The 21,289-nt window shown below is 41.6% G+C and overlaps 1 long non-coding RNA gene across 1 annotated transcript in view; it reads right to left on the bottom strand.

Annotated features, from left to right (window-relative positions):
• LOC141374087 (uncharacterized) overlaps positions 1-21,289 on the bottom strand; it is a 41,769-nt gene that overhangs the window by 9,020 nt on the left and 11,460 nt on the right. The window contains exons 5-6 of the long non-coding RNA XR_012380653.1: positions 8,510-8,598; positions 7,867-8,020 (exon numbers count right to left, since the gene is read on the bottom strand). This is a non-coding gene — a long non-coding RNA (uncharacterized lncRNA). The remainder of the gene's footprint in view (positions 1-7,866; positions 8,021-8,509; positions 8,599-21,289) is intronic.

Here is a 21,289-nt window from a genome sequence, read left to right as displayed (position 1 = left end):
GATTTAATGAGGAAATAAATGTGGAAATGCTTGGTGAAGTGCTAATCAAATGTTATGAATATTCCCAGGTAATTTTGTTCCCTTTACCTCTGCATTTCATCTGTAAAATGTGTAGGCTGATATGCTTTCTGAGAATCCTTTCCAGCTCTGAAATGATTAGATTCTGTGGTTCTTTTCAACCTTTATCAAGCAGGTGTCACTCTGACTTTGTACTGGTGCCTTAGGATTCCACACATGATGCTACAAGCCAGTCCTCCTGCCCCCAAACCCTCTTCCATTGCTTAGTATTGCCCATGTTCTTGTGGAGACAACCTGATTCGCATCTCATTTTAATTCTGTTCATTCTAACTAGAGATAAAAGATAATTTTTGAGTCTAGCCTGCTAGATTTCTTAATCTCAGGTGAAAAACTGTAGATGTGGGGAAGAGAACCTAAGAAAGCATTTGACAGATTTGGAATATTTAAAACAAACATGATTACTTTAATCCTGTCTTGAAAGATGCTATGTAATAGAAATCTGGTTCGACCTATCTCCTTTTTCTGTGGTTTCCTTAGTGCTCTTAGCACAGTTTCCCAGCTTTTTTGTTCCCCAGCTGAATTCCCTTTGCGGCCCATCGACAACTGCTTTGCACAATTCCTGGGGGATGTCAACAAGGGGCAGTCTGAATTCTCCTATTTAAAGGCTGATGAGAGGCTAATATGCATTGATGTATTCTGGCCCCTTCTTATCTTTCTACAGACCACAGGGAGGGGGCTCTTGTCATATTACAAATCTCATGTCACTGCTGTGCTTAAAACACTTTATTGTATGTATTGTACTTAAAAAAAAACACCCAACTTTGATATATATTATACAAATATATATTATATAATATGTATTATATAATATATATAGATATATATTATATAATAACACAATGCACAGATGTTCAGTACAGTTTGAGGACTTTTGGTAATTGAATGTGCCTGTGAAATTACCACCCCAAACAAGATATAGAACATTTCTTTTTCATTTCTTTTTACTTCAGAAAGTTCCCTTGCTCCCTTTTCCCAGTCATTGGCCCCTGCCTGGCCTCCACACCTAGAGGCAACCGCTTTCTGATTTTTATCACTGTGGATTAGTTTTGGTTGGTTTTGGATTTGATACAAATATAATCACAGTGTGAGCTTTTTTATGTCTGACTATTTTTACTTAATGTAAGTTTTTTTAAAAAGATTTTATTTATTTGAGAGAGAGAGCACAAGCAGGGGAGAGAGGGAGAAGCAGGCTCCCCACCGAGTAGGGAGCCCGACTCAGGGACTCGATTTGAGGACCCCGGGATCATGACCTGAGCTGAAGGCAGATGCTTAACTGATTGAGCCACCCAGGCGCCCCCTCAATGTAAGTTTTTTGAGAGTGTTCCATGTTGTTGTGTTCATTCCTTTACATTAAGTATGAATATTGCCACAATTTCTTTATCCATTCTTTTGTTGATGTTGATTTGGATTGTTTCCAGTTTTAGACTATTTTAAGGCTGCTATAAATATCCAGGTCTTTTGAGGACATTAAGTTTTCATTTCTCTTCGGTAAATACTTAAGAGTGGAATTGTCAAGAAATATGGGCTTCAACAATCTAAAGACCCATTTATAATGAAGACCAAACCCCCTGCATGGCCCTGATCACATCTCTGGAGTCTGCATGCTCCCACTTCTTCTCACTCTCTGACCTTCAGTCCCTCTGTCCATGCTCTTCCCTCTGCCAGAAACACACTTCCTTCCCACAACTGCCTACCTTCCGCATTAAGGTCATTCCTTATCATAGGCATTCATGGTCTGTGTTCTTGATGCCCTGGCACTTACCAAGACTGCAGTTTTATATTTATGGGCATGATCATTTGTTTAATTTGCTTCTCATTCAGGAGCAAGCTCCATGAGGGCAGGTTATCTGCCCATTTTACTCGCACAGTGCCCCCCAGCCTGATTTCTAGCATGTACTAAACATTCAGTACCTCACTGACAGGTGAACAAATGATGGTCATTCTTCACCCACCACAGATTCTGTTCTCCACTTTGGTAAAACACCTTTTGGTCAACCAGAGAGGAAAGTCTGCCCTTATCAGGAGTTTTTCTGCAACCTGGACTCAGTCAGAGGGGGGAAAAATCCCAGGCAGTCAGTTACTTTTAGGCTGCCTGGCTTCCAGGAAAGAGAAAAGCTTGAATTTCAATCTTCATAGCTCTTGTCCTAAGCAGACTATTATAAAAATAAAATTCCTGCTCAAAGGGGCTTCTGATACAAATAAGACAACAAGGCAATGCAGTTAACAAATATTCCACCTTGAACTAGACCAAAGGGGACTTGCTCCTGGTTCTGTTTATTTATCCTAGTGTTTCTCCTTGAGCACCATGTACTGGGGGCATTCTCAAGGTGGCACTGGTTTTCTTGGAAAGCAGAAATTTTTCTTGAGAGGGAATAAAGTTATTCCAGAAAATATTAGAGGACAAAGCGCTATGCAATGAAATTTACTTCTACATTGAAAAGCACCTCTGTGAGGTATTTTTACCATTTGACTTGCCAGAGCAGAGATGCTGATGAGCTAGGAAGGCTCATTTACCCACTGTGCTGTTATTGTGAGCAAGGCTTTTCAGAGATGTGTTTAGCTACACATTGTCCCTCCCCAAAAGCCCCAATATGAACAGTAATGAAGATGATTACTATAATCTTACATACCTTTGCATGATTCTGTATTTCTCATGGATGATTTCCTCCCCAGGTTGACCTCTTGTCTGTCTGGAGTGATAATAATGAACAGACAACTATATGGATACTCGCTCTTCTTTAAGTGTTTTTTCTTTATGAAAAGAATGCAGAAATGTGATCCTTAAAAAATGAATGTGGTACAGAAAGGACTAGAGGTGTTCAAGGAAACAACCCGATTACTTTTATTGCCACCTGGAAATAAAATTATTTTAGGAATCAGCAAGCGTGTATAGAAGGAATAGAATATGCTTTAAATAGTGGTGGGCGATTTTTCAGTTGAAGAGGATTTGGGGAAGTCAAAGGTGATGATATGCTTTGGAAAGTGTGCCAGAGTATTTATCAAGAAACTTAAGTGTTCCTACCCTCTGATCTAGTAATTCCACTTGTAGATATATGTCCTGTAGAATTAATCATAGATATGGACAAGCATCTATTACAAGGAAGATCACTGATGCATTACTTACAATAGGGAGAAATTAGAGATGCTCTAAATGTTTAACAAAAAGAGAATGGCTAAATAAACTCTGGGCCCTGCTTATTATAAAATGTTATGATATTAAATCATGTTTGCAAAGAGTTTTAAAAACATAGGAAAATTCTCCTAGTGAAATTCTCCTAGAATAGGGCCTGAAATATTGTAGGCACTCAATAAATATTTGTTCAATCAATACATGAATGGATTACTGCCAGAGAAATGAAGGTTAACATTTTTTAAAACTATAGGTAGGGTTAACACTTCTGCAACGGCATTTTAGAGGGAGAAAAGAAGATAAAAACAGTTCTCTCCCCTAAAAAAAAAAAAGAACAGAAAAGAAAAGAAAACACAAAAAAACTTGATCTTGAATGTAGGCCAATGGAAAAAACTTTCTTTCAAGACATTGTAGGTGGAAATGGAGTCCATTTGCAATACTGGAGGTGCTTTCCTCTAAAATGAGATTCTGTTAACTTAATAGTTCTTGAGCACTTTTTCTGTGTGCTAAAAATTTTGCTGAGATGTTAGTTTGAGGAACTTTTCTAATTCAAAAGAGTTTCATCCTTTTACCGTTTTGTTAGGTGAAGAGGTGGAAATATTTTTACCTCATTAAACAGCCTCGATTCCAAAGACCCAGACAGAGCACCTGCCGCGTAAGCCTGTTTCCTAACTTGCCCTCTAAGGTTAAGACTGGCAGCTGTGGGCATTCTTGAAAGTGTTTGCCTTGTACATTTTAGCTCATCTTCAAAAACAGGCTCATTGCCATTCTGCACTCCAGCTTGTGATACTTAAATAGGAGATTCAAATGAAGCAGATATAAAAGTGTGTGTGTGGGGGGGGCGTTGATGGGGAGAGGCCCCAGAAAGAAAACCAACAAAGATATGTGAGTTGGAAGCCATACTCTGAGCCAAGGGCTGCACTTGTTAAGTGGAAATTAGGGGTCCACCCACAACAGGAATGTTTCAAAACTAAGATCAGGACAAAACCATCATCCAAGGTCACCCCTAGGGGTCTGTGAGCTCTGAAGCGAATCACACTGTGCTTCACTGTGTGGGAAGATTCAGCTCTGGGAAGTGGAAGAAAGCATTATAATTTTAGAAACCCTCTTTAAGAATACAATTTTGGGGCGCCTGGGTGGCTCAGTTGGTTAAACGTCTGCCTTTGGCTCAGGTCATGATCCCAGGGTCCTGGGATCGAGCCCCACATCGGGCTCCCTGCTCAGCAAGGAGTTTGCTTCTCCCTCTGCACCGCCCCCCATGCTTGTGCTCACTCTCTCTCTGAAATAAAATCTTTAAAAAAAAAAAAAAAAGAAAAGAATACAATTTTAGGATACAAATACGGTAACAAAGAGACCCAGCAGTTCTTAAGAAACATCTAAATATATCCACCAAACCCTATTATGTGTATCCCCAAGCCAACTTTTCCTTTAGCTAGATCCCATAATGTCCAAGGCCCGTCTCCAAAGCTCTCTGACAGGAGGGAGATTGTGAAGAAAGGAAAATCAGAGAGCAAAGACAGAGGTCTTAACTGATTGTGGTTAAAATACCTTAATTCTGCAAGTTTAACAACAACACATGCCCCTTGTGAATACATTATTAGGGATCCTTCTAGGGCCTTTACAAGTTAAAGGCCTTGAAACTCAAGCTTCATTAACTTTGAGATAAATCCTCCTCTGACTGTGCCCCACCCCTAGCATTTTTCTGCAGATTAAATCAGACTAAAGTTAAAGGCAGCCAAAGGGATGAGTAGAAGGCAGAAATTATAGAAAGGTCACAGTGGGGACTCATCACACACATCCTTTTTTTTTTAAAGATTTTATTTATTTATTTGACACAGAGGGAGAGTGAGCAAGCACAAGCAGGAGGAACGGGAGAGGGAGAGGCAGACTCCCCGCTGAGCAGGGAGCCCGATGGGGCATTTGATCCCGGGACCCTGCGATCATGATCTGAGCCACAGGCAGATGCTTAACCAACTGAGCCACCCAGGCACCCCATCACATACATTCTTATTCCTCTTGCAAATACTGAGCTCTCAGGCTGGGAGATGACGCAGGACATGTTAGGTCTTCTAGAAGATACATAAAGGAGTCTTGGGGGTGACTATCAGGCCTCCAGATGTAAGCATTAGCACAAATTGGAAAGCAAGGCTGTTTCAACCCAGTGGAGAAGAGAAAGTGACTTAGGAGGGCAGGGGGGTAACGTGGAGGTAAGAGAGCTGAGAGAGTGCCTCGTCCAGATGCCTTGAATGCTCTGGACTGGGCACTCATGCTAGCGTGGCAGTTCCCTCCAGGCTGGCAAATGGGGGAGCTTGTACCAAGATTCTCAGCAGAGAGGGCCGTGCATATGAAAAGACAAAACAAACCAAGATTGACTTTGGGGTTAACTGTAAGTGCTGCGGCCAGCCGTGGGGTTGGGGGTCAGTGGTTGCTGGAGGGTTGATGAAGGACACCCTTGCAGCTCCAGGAATCCCTGAGGCAGCAACAGCCGAAACAGTGAGCACAGAGTATTGGTGCTGGATGGAAGGAAGGATGTGGGGGATGGGGGCAGGGAGGACCCAGGAATGAGAAATAAAATCAGACCATTTAGGCATTTGGGTAAATTAAAAATACAAGCTTATTAAACAATGCATACTTTGGAAGCGCACACAGAAACCAAAGGATGCAAATTCAGTACATCAGAAGAACTGCCTATGGGAGAGGGTTAGAAGTAAGAAGGAGGGTTAAAAGGGAACACATTACTCACTCACTCAATCTATAACAAACAAGAGAAGGAACATGAAAACAAACCAACAAAACACTCCAACAGCAAGGAGAGAAAGTCAGTTTTTTTGCAAAAATGGGGAGATTCCTAATAATAACACTTGGTGGGATCTGCATAGAGCAGTTTCAGACTCTCAGTAGTTCCAAGATTGTGGGGCTTTAGGAAACAAGGGCTCCCTCTCATGTAGGAGAACAGAAGAGATATTTTTAAAAACTGCTTTGTAGTTTTGGGGGGAAAATGATACATGCTTTTGTTTTTAAAAATGCAAGTAATACAGATTATTAAATGAATTGAGTCCATGTAAAGTACTTAAAAAGAATGCCTGACACATAATAAGCCCGCAATAAATGTTACAAAAATAACCTGAAATTTCTCCACCCAGAGATTAGCACAATTAAGATTTTGGTAAATATCTTTTCTAGGAAATATATCAATTTACTTAATTGCACATAAATGAAATCAAACTCTATGTGATGTTCTGAAACCTGGGTTTTTACACAACATCATACTATGGCGATCATTTCATGTCAGGAATATAGACTATCTTCACCCTTTCTAAAGTCTAGGGTGTACATTGTATAAATGTTCTGTAATTTACTTAACCTGCTCATAATCAGTGGACACTGAAGGGGCTTCCAGTTTTTTATTTTTATTACTTTTTAAAAAAGATTTTATTTATTCATTTGCCAGAGAGAGAGAGGGCACACAAGCAGGGGGAGCTAGCTGCAGGCAGAGGGAGAAGCAGGCTCCTTGCTGAGCAGGGAGCCAGATGCCGGGCTCGATCCCAGGACCCTGGAATCATGACCTGAGCTGAAGGCAGATGCTTAACCGACTGAGCCACCCAGGCGTCCCTGCTTCCAGTTTTTTTTATCATTATATGTAACATTGCTGGCCCATCTGCATATACCACTTTGTATTTGTTTGAAGATTCTCTTGGAGTGGAATTGTGGTGTTAAAGGGTATGCACATTTGACATTTTAATACTGCCAAACTGCCGTACAGAAAGGTTTTGGTGTCTGTGCCTCCAACAATGGGGTATGGGTACTTTGTTATCTCTCAACAAAAAGTGCAGTTCTTTTCGATCTCTGGATACCCGCTGGGTGAAAAATAGCTTATTGTCAATTATATTTGCTTTTTTGTTATTAATGTAATGGTTAATTTTATGCATCAACTTGGCTAGGCTATGGTGCCCAGTTTTTGTTTTTTGTGTGTGTTTTGGTTTTTTTTTTTTTTTTTTTTTGTCAAACACCAGTCTAGATGCTGCTGTGAATGCATATTTTAGAGATCAACATTTAAATGAGTAGATTTTGAGTTAAGCTGACTACCCTTCACGATATGGGTGGGCCTCGTCCAATCAGTTGGCAGCCTTCAGAGAAAAGACTCCAGTCAACTTTTTCCTGGGTCTCCAGCCTGCTCTCCTGCCCTGCATGTTTCGGACTTGCCTATCCCCACATGAGCCAATTCCTTAAAGTGCCAATTTCTAAATATACACATATCCTATTGGTTTTGTTTTTCTGGAGAACCCTGACTGATACAACTAGTGAAGTTACCCCATTCAGCTGCTCATTAGCCACCTGTATTTCTTTTCTCTTCTCTTCCTTCCTTCCTTTTCATTCTGTCTTCCTCCCTCTCTTTCTTTCTCCTTTCATTCTCTCTTCTTTCTTCTCTCTCTCTTTCTCTCTTTCTTAAAATTATCTCCTTGCCCTGTGCCTGGGTCCTTCTTAGCTCCGCTGCTCACTCCTGACATGAAGTATGACCTAGGGCCCCAAAGTGATGGGTTCTGCAGTATATACCCTGATTTTCTGACTAGGGAATTATACTTCAAGTGATTTAATGTAAATAAATAGACTGAATAAAGCCAAGTAATTGAGAATGCTTCTTAGTTAAGGGAACTTACTTGAAAACCAGTTCCTCCTTCATCTATCAGTTAACAGCTGAATTTCCTGTTATTTCTCTTTTTCCCCTCGTAGAGGCTGATGTCATCACAGCCATGTAGCAGAACAATCTCCCACAGCAATGGAAGTTCTGTGATGACACTGGGATTACAAAAGCTGGCAAGGAAATTTGCAATCAGTATTTACTATCAGAAATTACAAAGAAAATTAATTTTAAACTTTCTAGGAAAGGAGATGTTCAGTAAAACCAGAAATTTTTCTTAATTTATTATACAAAGAAAGCCTGTCTCCGATCAACCAGAGAGAGAATGCTCTACAACCTCAAGGTACCCAACAAATAGGACTGGTGTAAGAGCCAGAGAGTCCTACTTCCGTGGGTTAAGTATCTGTGCCAAAATGGCGACTGTCTTCATATTGGATAGGCTGGCGCCTGGACTATTTTTCAAGACCAGACCTGCCCTGAGAAAGCTTTAAAATTTCCTACTTTCTCTGTCTTAGGTCAAATCTCCTAAGCGGGGTTCCCCTACCTCTACTGCCCTGTTAGAGTGGAAGCAGGATATATTAGTTTCCTATGGCTTCTGTAACAAATTACCACAAGTTGGGTGGGGGGAGGGGGGTTCAAACAACAGAAATTTATTGTCTCACAGTTCTGGAGGCCAGAAGTCCCAAATCAAGGTGTCAGAAGGGTTGGCTTGAAGTCACATCTGAACTGTGGTAACTGGGAGGGGCAGCTGCTGCAAAGAAGAGCAATACTCATCAGAAGGAGGGGAACAGAGGCCGCTGCTCAGGCTCAAACACCGGACGAACACTATGGGGAGGAAGACGCTGAGTTCCACTTGGACGTGCTGAGTTGTGACGCAGCTAGACGCCCAAGAGTGATGTCTGTCCCCTGTCCATCAAATTCGCGGCAGGTGTATCGTTTTTAACTTTAGGAAGAACACTTTCCGTGGAGTGTGGGGCACAAGGACTATCAAAGGGAGTTGAGGAGTGAATGGGAATTGAGGAAAGTTGAAGCAGGGCCGGTCAGAAGCCAGAGAATTAGGGTCTGTTCGGGAACATTCTCAGCTCTGAGGACAGTGTTGCTCAGGCAACTTTTCAGGACTGGAGGCAATGCCCTAAAGCAGTACTTCTGAAAGGCTGGTACCCAGACCAGCAGCATCCAGCATCTGGGAACTTACTAGAAAAGCAAAATTTGCGGACCTGCCCAAGACCTAATGAATCACAAACTCTAGGGTGGAGCCCTCAAGTCTGTGTTTAAGAAGCCCTCCAGGTGATCCTGATGCAGGCTAAGGCCTGAGAACTACGTCTCAGGAGCCTGGGAGAACAAGCCTGACAGAGCCACTGGGGCCCTCTGTCTCAGGGAGGGCCTCACCTCTGTGTGTTGTGTTAGCATGTTTACTCCAGCTGGGCTTGCTTGGAAGCAGAGAGTCTGGTTTGGGGTGGGGGTGAGTCAGGGTGTTGGGCCCAAGGGCATGAATTTTTGTAAAGCAAGCCAATGAGAAAAGGGTCCGGTTCCCTTCCAGGGCGGAATCCCTGCTGCTTAAGGATGAACTACACCTGTTCTGATCTTTCAAGCAGATCAGCAATCTGACATCTTTCCACTCCTCTGAGCAACACCAGAGGAAGGAGCTGTCTTGAGGGATGGGGCTGGGATTCAGCTGAAGCTGTCACCGAGTGGCATTTCTCACAATATTTGCAGAGCCCCTGGGAGATGTTAACCAGAAACTCAGTTTGCTCTTTGACTTCAGTCTTCATGGTTGAAAACCCTTCTAAAGTGGATCTGTCTTTTTACCACTTTAGAGACCAGAACAAAATCTAAAGTAGCCAAGTTATGGAAGATTTATTATCTTTACACTGCAGAGTGGGTTTAAGATGAGCTCTCCGATATTATTGCTCTTACCCTCTTGCATTCTGATTTGTTTCCTTGAATGGGAGAGATTGGGTCGCATGGAGTTGCTGCTGACTGCTGGGATTTGCGTGTGACCCCCACCCCACGTTATCGATGGCACACTCTGTTACGTGTGTCTGCATCTGATTTGCCCTTAACAGCTGTACATGCAAGTTGTCTGTCTGGTGGGCAGATAACAGGAAGTATGGCACAGTGTAAACACAATGAAGGCAGGGCTGGTTAATTCACAGTTCTACCTCTAAAACCTAGAACTACAACAGCACCCAATAAACATTGTTGAATGAATGAATGAAAGAATGTGGTTATTATAAATGGATTTGGGATCATCTTAGAATCTATGGGTCTGAGGGTCACCATTCTGAGCATTAATCCTCACTATCTGGGACCATAAATTTACTGATCTTACTAATCCTGGTAACTTCTGGAAAAAAACTTTCAGAAAAATTTTGCAGAAATCCTTGAAATTACCTTTTTATGTAGTTTTCTCTTTTTTCACGAAAGAAGAGGGCAAGATCAAAATGGAGGGTGTTGGTGATAGGACTGCATTACTCCAATTCTTCTCTTCCCCCCTCCCTCTTGGAATGTATCCAGTCTTTGCCACGTTGCTAGATAGTGCCCCCCACTGGAGGGATCAGACTATGTTTCCCCGTCCACTGATGTTGGACTTGGCATATGACTTATTTTGGCCAGTGGAATATATAGTAGACATGAGATGAGCAGAGACTTTAAACGTGCTCCTGTAGTTGGCTTGGCCTCTTGCCCTGTCCTCCACCATGAGAACTGTCCTGGGCAACTTCCGGTCCAAGGAAAATGAGAGAAATGTGGGGTGGACCTGATCCCAATCTGCAGCCCAGCACAGAGCTGTCCCAGCAGTCCTACAGACCTGGGAGGAAGGAAAAGGAATGCTTCTGATATGCCACGGAGATTTTGGAGTCATTTTTTCTACAGCATTCACACAGCAGAAGCCCAACAAATAACATGTCCTTCAGGTGGACCCTAGCAAACAGATATTTTACTGCATTTTAAAAAACTTTTGGGGTGCTGAGGATGACAAAGAAGAGGCTAGAGAGGAGTCAAGATGCTGAACATTGGTGTTCAATCCTAATGCTCAAATCAAGCCAGCAAGGACTAAACAAAGTACTAAACAGTGCTAAGCTGGATAGCATTAAAGAGATCTTATTCTAGTTATCTCTGGTTTTTTAGAGGTTGTAAGTACCAGATAGTAGCCTCCTGAAGAAGCAGCGGGAGGAAGAGGCCTCATTTTTAGGAACGCTCATCCCATGCTTTGGCGCAGGTGAGCATAGAAGCTACTGGCTCATCAACCCCAGCAGCAGGGAAGATTGTCACAATATCTAACAACCCATACAGAAAGGGCTCCCACCGCTCAAGGAGAGGCCCTGCTCCTGAGCCATCTTCGGAGCAGATGAGCTATGATCGGCAATTTGGTGGGGGCGGGGGGGGGCTCTTTTCCAAGAATTCCAGTGAAGTCCCAAACCCAGCCTTTGAACCAGGGTTGTGGAGTTGGACTACCCCAGAATGTGTGATCCAAGAGTGAAAAGGGGAGGTTTCCAGTGACAGGTAGAAGAACACTCCATCAGGATATAGAGGGGTCTATATCCTAATGCTGAGAAACCATGAATAGGTTACATGGCACACGGGAATTAAGGTTACCAGTCAGCTCCTTCAACTAGGGAGATGATCCAGGTAAACCCGATACAAGCAACAGGGTTGAAGTGGGAGAAGGAGGCAGAAGATGAGCAACCAGAGAGATGGTAGTGAGAGAAGGACTTGGCTGCACGCCGCTGGCTTTGAAGATGGAGGAACTGACTTCAGTTCTGCGAGACCTGTTCTGGACACCTGTGACCTCCAGAACCGTAAGATAATAAATTTGTGTTGTTTTAAGGCACCAAGTTAGTGGTCATGTGTTATAGCAACAACAGAAAACGAATACGTTCCCAATAGGGAACTAGAGTGCTCTTCCCAAAATGAGGGGAAATGCCGGGTGGGTGAACAGACAGACCAGAGCAGATGTGTACCGTAGCCTGGGTCTCTGGTGTGTCTTGTTCTGTGGCTCTCTGGATATTTCCCCAAGGGGGACAGAATAGCATATACTTTCCAAAGTGTTGTCAATAGTAGCTTGCACCTGTTCCAAAAAGCCAAAGCTCATCGCACCTGTGAGTAAGAGCAGACAAGCCTGAGGGTGTTACCTCCAAAGGCATTCTATACAGACTTGAAACCTGGTTCCTTCACTTACTGGCTGGGCAACCCTAGGCGAGTTACTTAACGTCTCTGTGCCTCAGTAAAAAGAGGATGATACCTATCTAACTGATGGAGTTTTAATGAGGATTGATGTTTTTTTTTTTAAAGATTTATTTATTTGTTTGAGAGAGCGAGAATGAGAGAGAGAGAGAGTACATGAGAGGGGGGGGGGTCAGAGGGAGAAGCAGGCTCCCTGCTCAGCAAGGAGCCTGATGTGGGACTCGATCCCGGGACTCCGGGATCATGACCTGAGCCAAAGGCAGACGCTTAACCGACTGAGCCACCCAGGCGCCCAAGAACTGATGTTAATGCATGTAACTAAGCATCGTGGCTGGCATATGATTAAGACTCGAATAGTACTGGTTGCTATTAGGGCTAATACTACTAGGCAGTCTGTGTAGTGATTTGTAAGCCTTGGGTCTAGAGCCACAATATGGGGGGTCAAAGTTGGCTCTGTCACTTAGAACTTCTCTGCTTGGGCAAGTTATTTAACATCAATCAGGCCCAGTTTTTTCTTGTGTAAAATGATGATATTAAAGTTACCTCCCCCATAGAGTTGTGATGAGGCTTTAATCAATTAATGGGCCTAAAGTCCTAGAACAATGCCAGACAGGTCCAGTAAATGTTCTCTGTCATCATCACTGTTCGCAGTCCTCCAGGGTCACCATCACTCTGGATGATGAATAACGGAACAGCCACCCTCGGGTCAGTGGCTCCTCATGGGACCATGAAGACCTTTTCAGTTGCGAAGAACTGTGGTTTCCATACTGGGGGAGTTACCCGAGCAACACCACCCCTCCTCCTCCAGGAGGTCAAATCATGGGGGAGATGCACATACGATATATAAAAAGAAAAGAAAGTGGAAAACTCAGTTGTCAGAAACACACAGGAGAGACTCGTAAATGGGACACAAAGGACACACGCCTGCCTCTCTTTTTTTCTCTACTCTGTGATTACGCAGCGTTGGACTTGCCTGTTGCCTTGGATTCAGTGATTTTACACTTGGTAACATAGTCAGAACATTAGGTTAAGGAACCTTGTCATTTTCCTATTCAAAGCTGTGCACTCAATAATACCAAGAATTCCTACTCTGGTAGATAATGACAAGAAGTTAAGACAGCCCATTAATAAACAAGCAGATCATTTCATGGCAGCAGCTGATTTAATCAAAACATTCTGGTTCTCCCTCATCTGAACCCACACAAGGACTGAACCAATCCAATTGGAAAAAAATATTTGTTTTATCTTTGCCACATTTATTTACTCTTAGGGACTATTTAACTTGATCGGGCAGAGAAGCCAGAAAGAACGGAACCACTTGAGGCACTGAGCAGCCCTGTGTCTCTCCGGCACCGGGCGGAATGGCTGGGGGTCCTTCCACACCGGCCTGTTCTCCTGCGTCTAGAAGTCCTTTGCCCTCGTCTTCGTCGAGGAGAATTGCGCCGTTCGTGTGCCCAGTTTGTGGGGGGGGGGGGCGGGTGCAGAATGGGAATTAGAGAAAACAAGCCAGTAATTTCACAGTTCTGCCCAGCCATGTAAGTGATTTCAAAATATGAAATATTTTGTGTTTCCACAACATTTCTGACAATTGTGTGTGTGTAAGGCATGGCGAAGATGTTACAGGAAGGCGAAGATAGATTAGGTCCAGATTAAATCCCAAGGAATGCCCAAAGTTCACATGATAGATACACGAATACCTGTGAGGGGCTGAAAGCTACAGGTGTGTTCTAGGTTGGAGCCAAGATCTCACAAGGATGTTTGCTGCCTGTGATACAATAAAAAGTTATATACCTGGCACAGCGCTCCTAAAACCCTTAGAAATGGGGTGGTGAACATATCTACATGCAGGAAGGGTGGACTACCTTTAACCCACCAGGCTCCTGCCCTTGGGAGCCTTTCACATCTCACCCTATGTACCTCTTCATCTGGCTGTTCATTTGTATCCTCTATAATAAGCTTGAATAGTAAGTGAAGCACTTTCCAAAGTTCTGTGAATTGTTCTGGTAAATAATTGAACCCAGGTGGGGGGCATCGTGGGGACCCCCGAATTTTGTAGTCAGTTAAGCAGAAGTGCTGGTCACCTGAGGGCCCCATTTGCCACTGGCATTTGACGTGGGGGCAGTCTTGTGGGACTGAGCCCTTTAACTTGTAGGATCTCATGGTAACAAACTCCGGGTGTAGATAGTATTAGGATTGAATTGAATTGTGGACACCCAGTAGGTGCTGGAGAATTGGTTGGTGTTAGGAAAAACCACATATTCGGTGTCAGGAGTGGAGTCAGAAAACACCAGTCAGTCTCACAAAATTGCTCCAGCTTGAGGTAAGGGGGATGAGCTTTTATGCCCTGTATCAGCTAGCCACTGGCTATAGGCTACCCCACGGGTAGAATTACCTCCCAAATATTTCTGGGCAAGGTGGCTTCCACAGGTCAAGGGCAACTGTGCAGGGATGGGTACAGCAGTAAGCCTGTAGCAGCTAATCCTTGCAGCAGTCATGGGCTGGCTAGGGGATCTGGACAGAGATCTTTCAGAGACAGAGACCAAATTACTACTTCCAGAAGCACAAGACACAAAAGACACTCCGTGCAGACAGGACACAACAGCACTGATTACAAAGTTGCATTCCAAGGAAGACAGGAAACTGTGGGTGGAAACTCCCATGAGATGTGAACTGATCCACTGACATCAGTAGGAGGTGAGGAGATTCCTTGAAACAATCATCCAAGAAGCTCCTGCCTGAAGATTCCAGAAAGACATAGGTGATTGTATTAGCCAGAGTTCTCTAGAGAAACAATACCAGTAGAAGATATATATATATACACATACTAATATGATTATGGAGGCCGAGAAGTCTCACCCTCTGCTGTCTATAAACTGGAGAACCAGGAAAGCCAGTGGTATAATTCAATCCAAGCCCAAAGGCCCAAGGAAGGGGGTTGGGATACTTGATGGTTCTAAGTCCCAGGCTGAGTTGAGAATGAGGAGTGTGATGCCCGAGGGCAGGAGAAGATGAACATCCCAGCTGAGGCAGAGAACAAATTCTCCCTTCCTCTGCTTTTTTGTTCTATTCCGACCCTCAACAGATTAGACAGTGCCCACCCACATGGGGAGGAGGAGGGTGATCTTCACTCGGTCTACCCATATTAATCTCTTCGGGAAACACCCTCACAGACACACCAAGAATGTTTTATCCGGTATCTGGGTGTTTCTCTGCCCGGTCACGTGGACTGTGTAAGATCAACGATCACATTGATGCAATGGAAATGTGGTTAGGGCAGAATCGACGTGATGGGTATTTAAAGGTAACACCTAGGAGTATCTGAGGGAGAACATCCGAAGGACTCCTGGAATGAAAAATAAAGCCAAAAATGAAGTTTAGAATGAAGTCCTGGTTTAGGGGATGAGATTACCACCCTTTATAGAAAACTAAGACAAAAACAAAAACATAACCATTTATTGAGCACTTACTATTTGTCAGGCGCTGTGACTTTTTGGCTCAAGCTTTGCAATTTATGAAGAAATAAATTGTATTGTATTATTTATAAATTGTATTATCACCTCACATGGACCATCTTATTTATCTCCTGCAACATTCTTACGAGGGAGCATTATCCCTACTTTAGAAAAAAGGACACTGAGATTCAGAGAGTTAAGTAACTTGCTTATGGTCACTCAGCAAATGAGTGGGGTTTGGACTCCAGGAGTTACTTATTCAGAGAAGGACAAATAGGAGATCCAATTCTCCCTGTCACCCTGTCCTGTTCCGTCAGGAGCGAGTGGAAACGTGCTGCTTTCTTTCATCAAGACCATGTTACGACTTCCAGAAGCACAAGACACAAAAGACACTCCTGTGCAGAGTGAACAGCCCCATCCAGGGCACCCCTAATTAGTCACAGTGGTGTGTCCTCACCTCAGTAGCTGTCCAGGAAAGTCACATAACATGCACACAAGAGAGAGCCCCTAGAAAAACGGGTGAGATGGGGTGTAGAATCATTTTAGGGGGAAGTGGGAGGGTTACCAGGTCACCAGTCTGCGCAGGGTGAGATAAATCCGTAAGGGGGATTCTAAGGTTGTGTCTAGAGTATGGCTCCTGGAAATAAAAATGAATAATACATAAAAATCTTCCTGGAGCTGTTCTGAGAAGCTGGAGCTCCTTCTTCAGGCCTTTGAGCAGCTTTGCTGGAGAGTGTTTTTACCACCGTGTCCCTGCACGTAAGCCTGGCATAGGTACCTGATGTTTGTGAGTTTGCCTGCCTGCCCTCTCTTCTCTGCCAGATAGGAGCTGCCAGCTCAAGTACAACCTCCTCACCTCAAATCAATTCTGCAAACATTTATGGAACATCTTTTCTCTGCCGGGCACCAGGCTAGGAACTAGGGAGCACACAATAAATAGCTGTTGTTGTTTATTAACACTCTTCTTAGAATGTTGACCTCAAGCAAGTTACCTGGCTCTCTGTATTTTAGTTTCCTAATCTGTGAAGTATGATAATAATAGCATTTATCTTGAATAATAGCCTCTACCTATAACTGTGAAGTTTAATTTGAGTTAATATATCAGGGATACCTAGCTGGCTTAGTCGGTGGAGCGTGCAACTCTTGATCTCAGGGTTGTGGGTTTGAGCCCCATGTTGGGTGTAGAGATGAGTTAAAAATAAAATCTTTAAAAAAAATTTTTAAAAATGAGTTAATACATCAGAACACTTAGGTACTTTATATATAACAGACATTCTTCTAATAAACATTAGCTCATATTATTATTACTACTATTACTGATATTACTACTACAGCTACCATAGTGAATAAGACAGATACGATACGGTCTTTGAGTTATGGTATTTAAGGCTAGTGGGGAAAACAAGCAATTACAATGAAGTGGTGGGTGTTCATGTACCCAGAAGTAGAGATGCTGTGGGAACATTCAGGAGGGGCCCCCAGGCTTTGGTGGTTATTGAAGGTTTCCCAAGGGAAACAATGGCTTAGTTGAGACCTGAAGAATGAAGAGGCCAGTAAAATTACAAATAAGAAAAGGCCCTAGCAATGGGAGAATGTAAGAGTGATATTTTTGTTTTTTTATTTTTATTTTTTAAAATTGAGATATAATTGACATATAACATTGTGTAAGTTTAGGGTATACCACATGTCGATTTGATACATTTATATATTGCAACATGATTATCACTCTTGTCCTGTAATTTTATTTCTTTTTGTGGTTATAGCATCTAGTAAGAGTGCTATTTTTAAATCTCTTTTTATGCTAAAGGTAAATCAGTATCTTTTCTTATCTGTAATTTCACTGACCCTGAACTATTCTCTTTCTTGAATCACTTGAATTAAGGTGGGGATGGCGGGGGGTGTGTGTGTCTAGACCTTTAAGTTGTTCCTCTCCAAGTTAGTTATTTTTTAGTTTTATCTTTTTAAGAGTCAGGTTTATTGGGGAATAATTTACATAAAATAAAATTTACCCCTTTAGAGTGTATCGTTCAATGAGTTTTGTCAATTGTATATAGTCATGTAATTGCTGCCTTATTCAAGATGTAAAATCTTTCTACCAGCTCCAAAAGTGCCCTCATGCTCCCCTGCCGTCAATCTCCTCACCCACTCCCATTTCCTGGCAACATCTAATCTGTTTTCCAGAAAATCATGTAAATGGAATCCTATAATATATAGCATTTTGTGCCTGGCTTCTCATATTTAACGTATTGCTCTTGAGACTAATTCATATTGTTGCATGTGTCAGTAGTTTGCTCTTTTTAAATTTTTTTTTTTATTATTGCTGAGTATTATTCTATAGTCTGGATGTAGTCCCCGTTGCTGAACATTTGGGTTGTGTCCAGTCTTTAGCTATTATGACTAAGATTGTTATAAACATTCATGTACAGGCCTTTGTGTAGACATACGAAATCATTTCTCTTGCATAAATACCTGGGGGTGGTATTGCTGTTAAACATAATCAGTGTATGTTTGATTTTATAAGAAACCACTAAGCTATTTTAAAGTGGTTTTACCGTTTCCCATTCTCACCAGCAATCTGAGAATTTCAGTTGCTTCATATGCCTGCCAATGTTTGGTAATGTCAATCTTTTAAATTTTAGACATTCTAGTGGGTGTGTAATGGTATTTTATCATGTTTTAATTTAGATTTCCCTAAATTCAAATTAGCATCTTTTAATGAACTAATTTGTCATTTATATATATTCTGTGATGAAAGTGCCTGTTTAAATATTTTGACCACTTTTTAGTTGAATTTTTATATTTTTCTTATTGAGTTGTAAAGGTTCTTTATGAGTATTCTTGTATCTAGAATATCTGTTATCAGATATAGAAATTTCTGATAATTTTCCAAGTCTGTGGTTTTTAAAATTTTTCTTTTTTCTTTTTTTAAAGATCTTATTTATTTATTTATTTGAGAGAGCGAGCACATGCACGCAAGCAGGGGGAAAGCAGAAGGAGAAGCAGACTCCTCACTGAGCCAGGAGCTGGATGTAGGACTTGATCCTAAGACCCTGGGATCATGACCTGAGCCGAAAGCAGATGCTTAACCGACTGAGACACCCAGGTGCCCTAAAATTTTTCTTAACATTATCTTTTTTGTTTTTTTAAAGATTTTATTTATTTATTTGAGAGAGAGAGGATGAGAGATAGAGAGCACGAGAGGGGGGAGGGTCAGAGGGAGAAGCAGACTCCGTGCTGAGCAGGGAGCCTGATGTGGGACTCGATCCCAGGACTCCAGGATCATGATCTGAGCCAAAGGCAGTCGCTTAACCAACTGAGCCACCCAGGCGCCCAACATTATCTTTTTTGTAACAGCTTTATTGAGATATAGTCACATTATCTTTTGAAGAGCAGAAATTTTTCATTTTGATGAGTCCAATGTATCAATTTTTTCTTACCATTTGTGATGTTTGTGTCCTATCTAAGAAAACTTTGCCTGACCCAAGGTAACAAGATTTTCTCCTATGTTTCTCAGAAGTTTTATGTTTTGTCTCCTACATTTAGGTCTATGATCCATTTAAAAAAATTTTTTTTAAAGATTTTATTTATTTGAGACAGAATGAGAGAGAGAGAGCACATGAGAGGGGGGAGGGTCAGAGGGAGAAGCAGACTCCCCGCCGAGCAGGGAGCCCGATGCGGGACTCGATCCCAGGACTCCAGGATCATGACCTGAGCCGAAGGCAGTCGCTTAACCAACTGAGCCACCCAGGCGCCCCATGATCCATTTAAAATTAATGTTTGTGTATGGTATGAAGTATGGTATGAAAATGTGTATACACATTTTCTTGGTGTATGGATGTCCAATTGTTTCAGCACCATTTGTTGAAAAACTATCCTTTCTTCATTGAATTACCTAGGCAGTCAAAATCAGTTGACTATATTTTGGTGGATCTATTTCTGGACTTTCCAGTCTGTTCCCCTGATCTGTATGTCCATCTTTAGATCAGTACTACTCTGTCTTGATTACTATAGCTTTAGAATAAATCTCCAAGGGGCTCCTGGGTGGCTCTGTCAGTTAGGCGTCTGCCTTTGGCTCAGGTCACGATCCCAGAATCCTGGGATTAAGCCCCACGTCGGGCTCCCTGCTCAGCAGAGAGCCTGCTTCTGACTATTCCTCTGCTGTTCCCCCTGCATGTGTACTCTCTCTCTCTTTCTCAAATAAATAAATAAAATCTTTAAAAAAGAAGAATAAATCTTCAAATCAGAGTGAATCTTCTACCTTTGTTATTCTTTTTCAAAAATGATTTCTAGGTCCTTTGCATTTCCAAATACATTTTAGAATCAGTTTGTTGATTTCTACAATATAACAAAAACACAAAAAAATTGTGTTGTATCTATAGATCAATTTAGGGAGAATGACATCTTCACAATATTGACCTTTCCCATCCATGAGCATGGTCTCTCTTTTCATTTGTTTAATTTTCCTTAATTTTTCTCAGCATTAAAATTTTTATTTTTCATGTATGGGTCTTGCACATATTTGATTACTCTCTAAGTATTCCATGCTTTTAAACCTATCGTAGATGATATTTCTAACATTTCCAATAGTTTGTTGCTAGTAAATAGAAAAACAACTTATTTTTTATACTGACCTTATGTCCTGAAACCTAGCTAAACTCACATATTTATTGTAGTACCTATTTGTATTTCTGATTCCTTAGAATTTCCTACAGAGATGATTATGCTGTTTGCAATTGAAGACATTTTTACTTCTTCCTTTACAGTCTATATACTTTTATTTATTTTCTTGTCTTAATGCACAGGCTGGGATCTCCATCACAGTGGTGAAAAGAAGTTGTCAAAATGGACATTCTTGCTTTGTTCCCAATCTTGGGGGAAAGCATTCAATCCTTTATCATTAAGAATGGTGTTAGCTGGAGGTTTTTTTGTAGATAAGGTTTGTCAGATTGAGGAAGTTTCCTTCTATTCCTAGTTTGCTGAAATTTTTTTTATGATGGATGGATGTTGAATTTTACAATTTTTTTTACATATATTAAGATAATTATATGATTTTACTATTTTAGTCTGTTGAAATTGTGAATTATTGACTGATTTTGAATATTGAACCAACCTTGCCTTCCTGGAATATATCCACATGGGTCATTCATATATTATCTTCTTTATGTATTCTGGATTCAATTTGCTAATGTTTTGTGAGTGTTCTTTTGAGAGATATTGGTCTATAGTTTTCTTTTCTGTCTTATCTATCTTTGGTATCTAGAAAGATGCTGGCCTCCTGGAAGGAACTGTGAAATGTTCCCACTTCTATTTTTTGGGAAAAGTTTATGAAGAATAGGTGTTATCTCTTCAGGGTTTGGTAAAATTTACCTGTGAAGCTTCTGAATCTGGAATCTATTTCTTAAATGGATATAGGGCTATCCAGATTATCCATTTCTTTTGAGAAGGATTTAGTGTTTTATTCTTCTGTAGCAGCCGTCTTTGTGTGAGACATTGTCATATTATAACTGTCTTCTGATTTCCCAGTTGCTATCAGTGAGATTTATTCATACCATCTTTATTTACTATACCATTGTTATTGTGCCATCTTTATTTTTGTCCACTAAATGGCTGTTATATTACAATATAACTGATCTGTTGGCAATGAGCATGGAGCAGGGGAAATTAGATGCTAGTGGCAAAACAGAAGGCATGGTAGACTTTGGGCTACAAATATTGTGTCACAAAAGACAAGGATTTGCCTGATGATGTTGTGAGACTAATCTGCTTCTTTTAAGTATTGGTTTTAAAAATGGGAGGGGAAAAAAG

Source organism: Callorhinus ursinus, unplaced genomic scaffold, assembly GCF_003265705.2.
Source record: "Callorhinus ursinus isolate GAN/ISIS: 27379988/994484 unplaced genomic scaffold, GSC_fseal_2.0 scaffold14, whole genome shotgun sequence".
Taxonomy (NCBI): Eukaryota; Metazoa; Chordata; class Mammalia; order Carnivora; family Otariidae; genus Callorhinus; species Callorhinus ursinus.
This window is presented reverse-complemented; position numbering and strand designations above follow the sequence as displayed.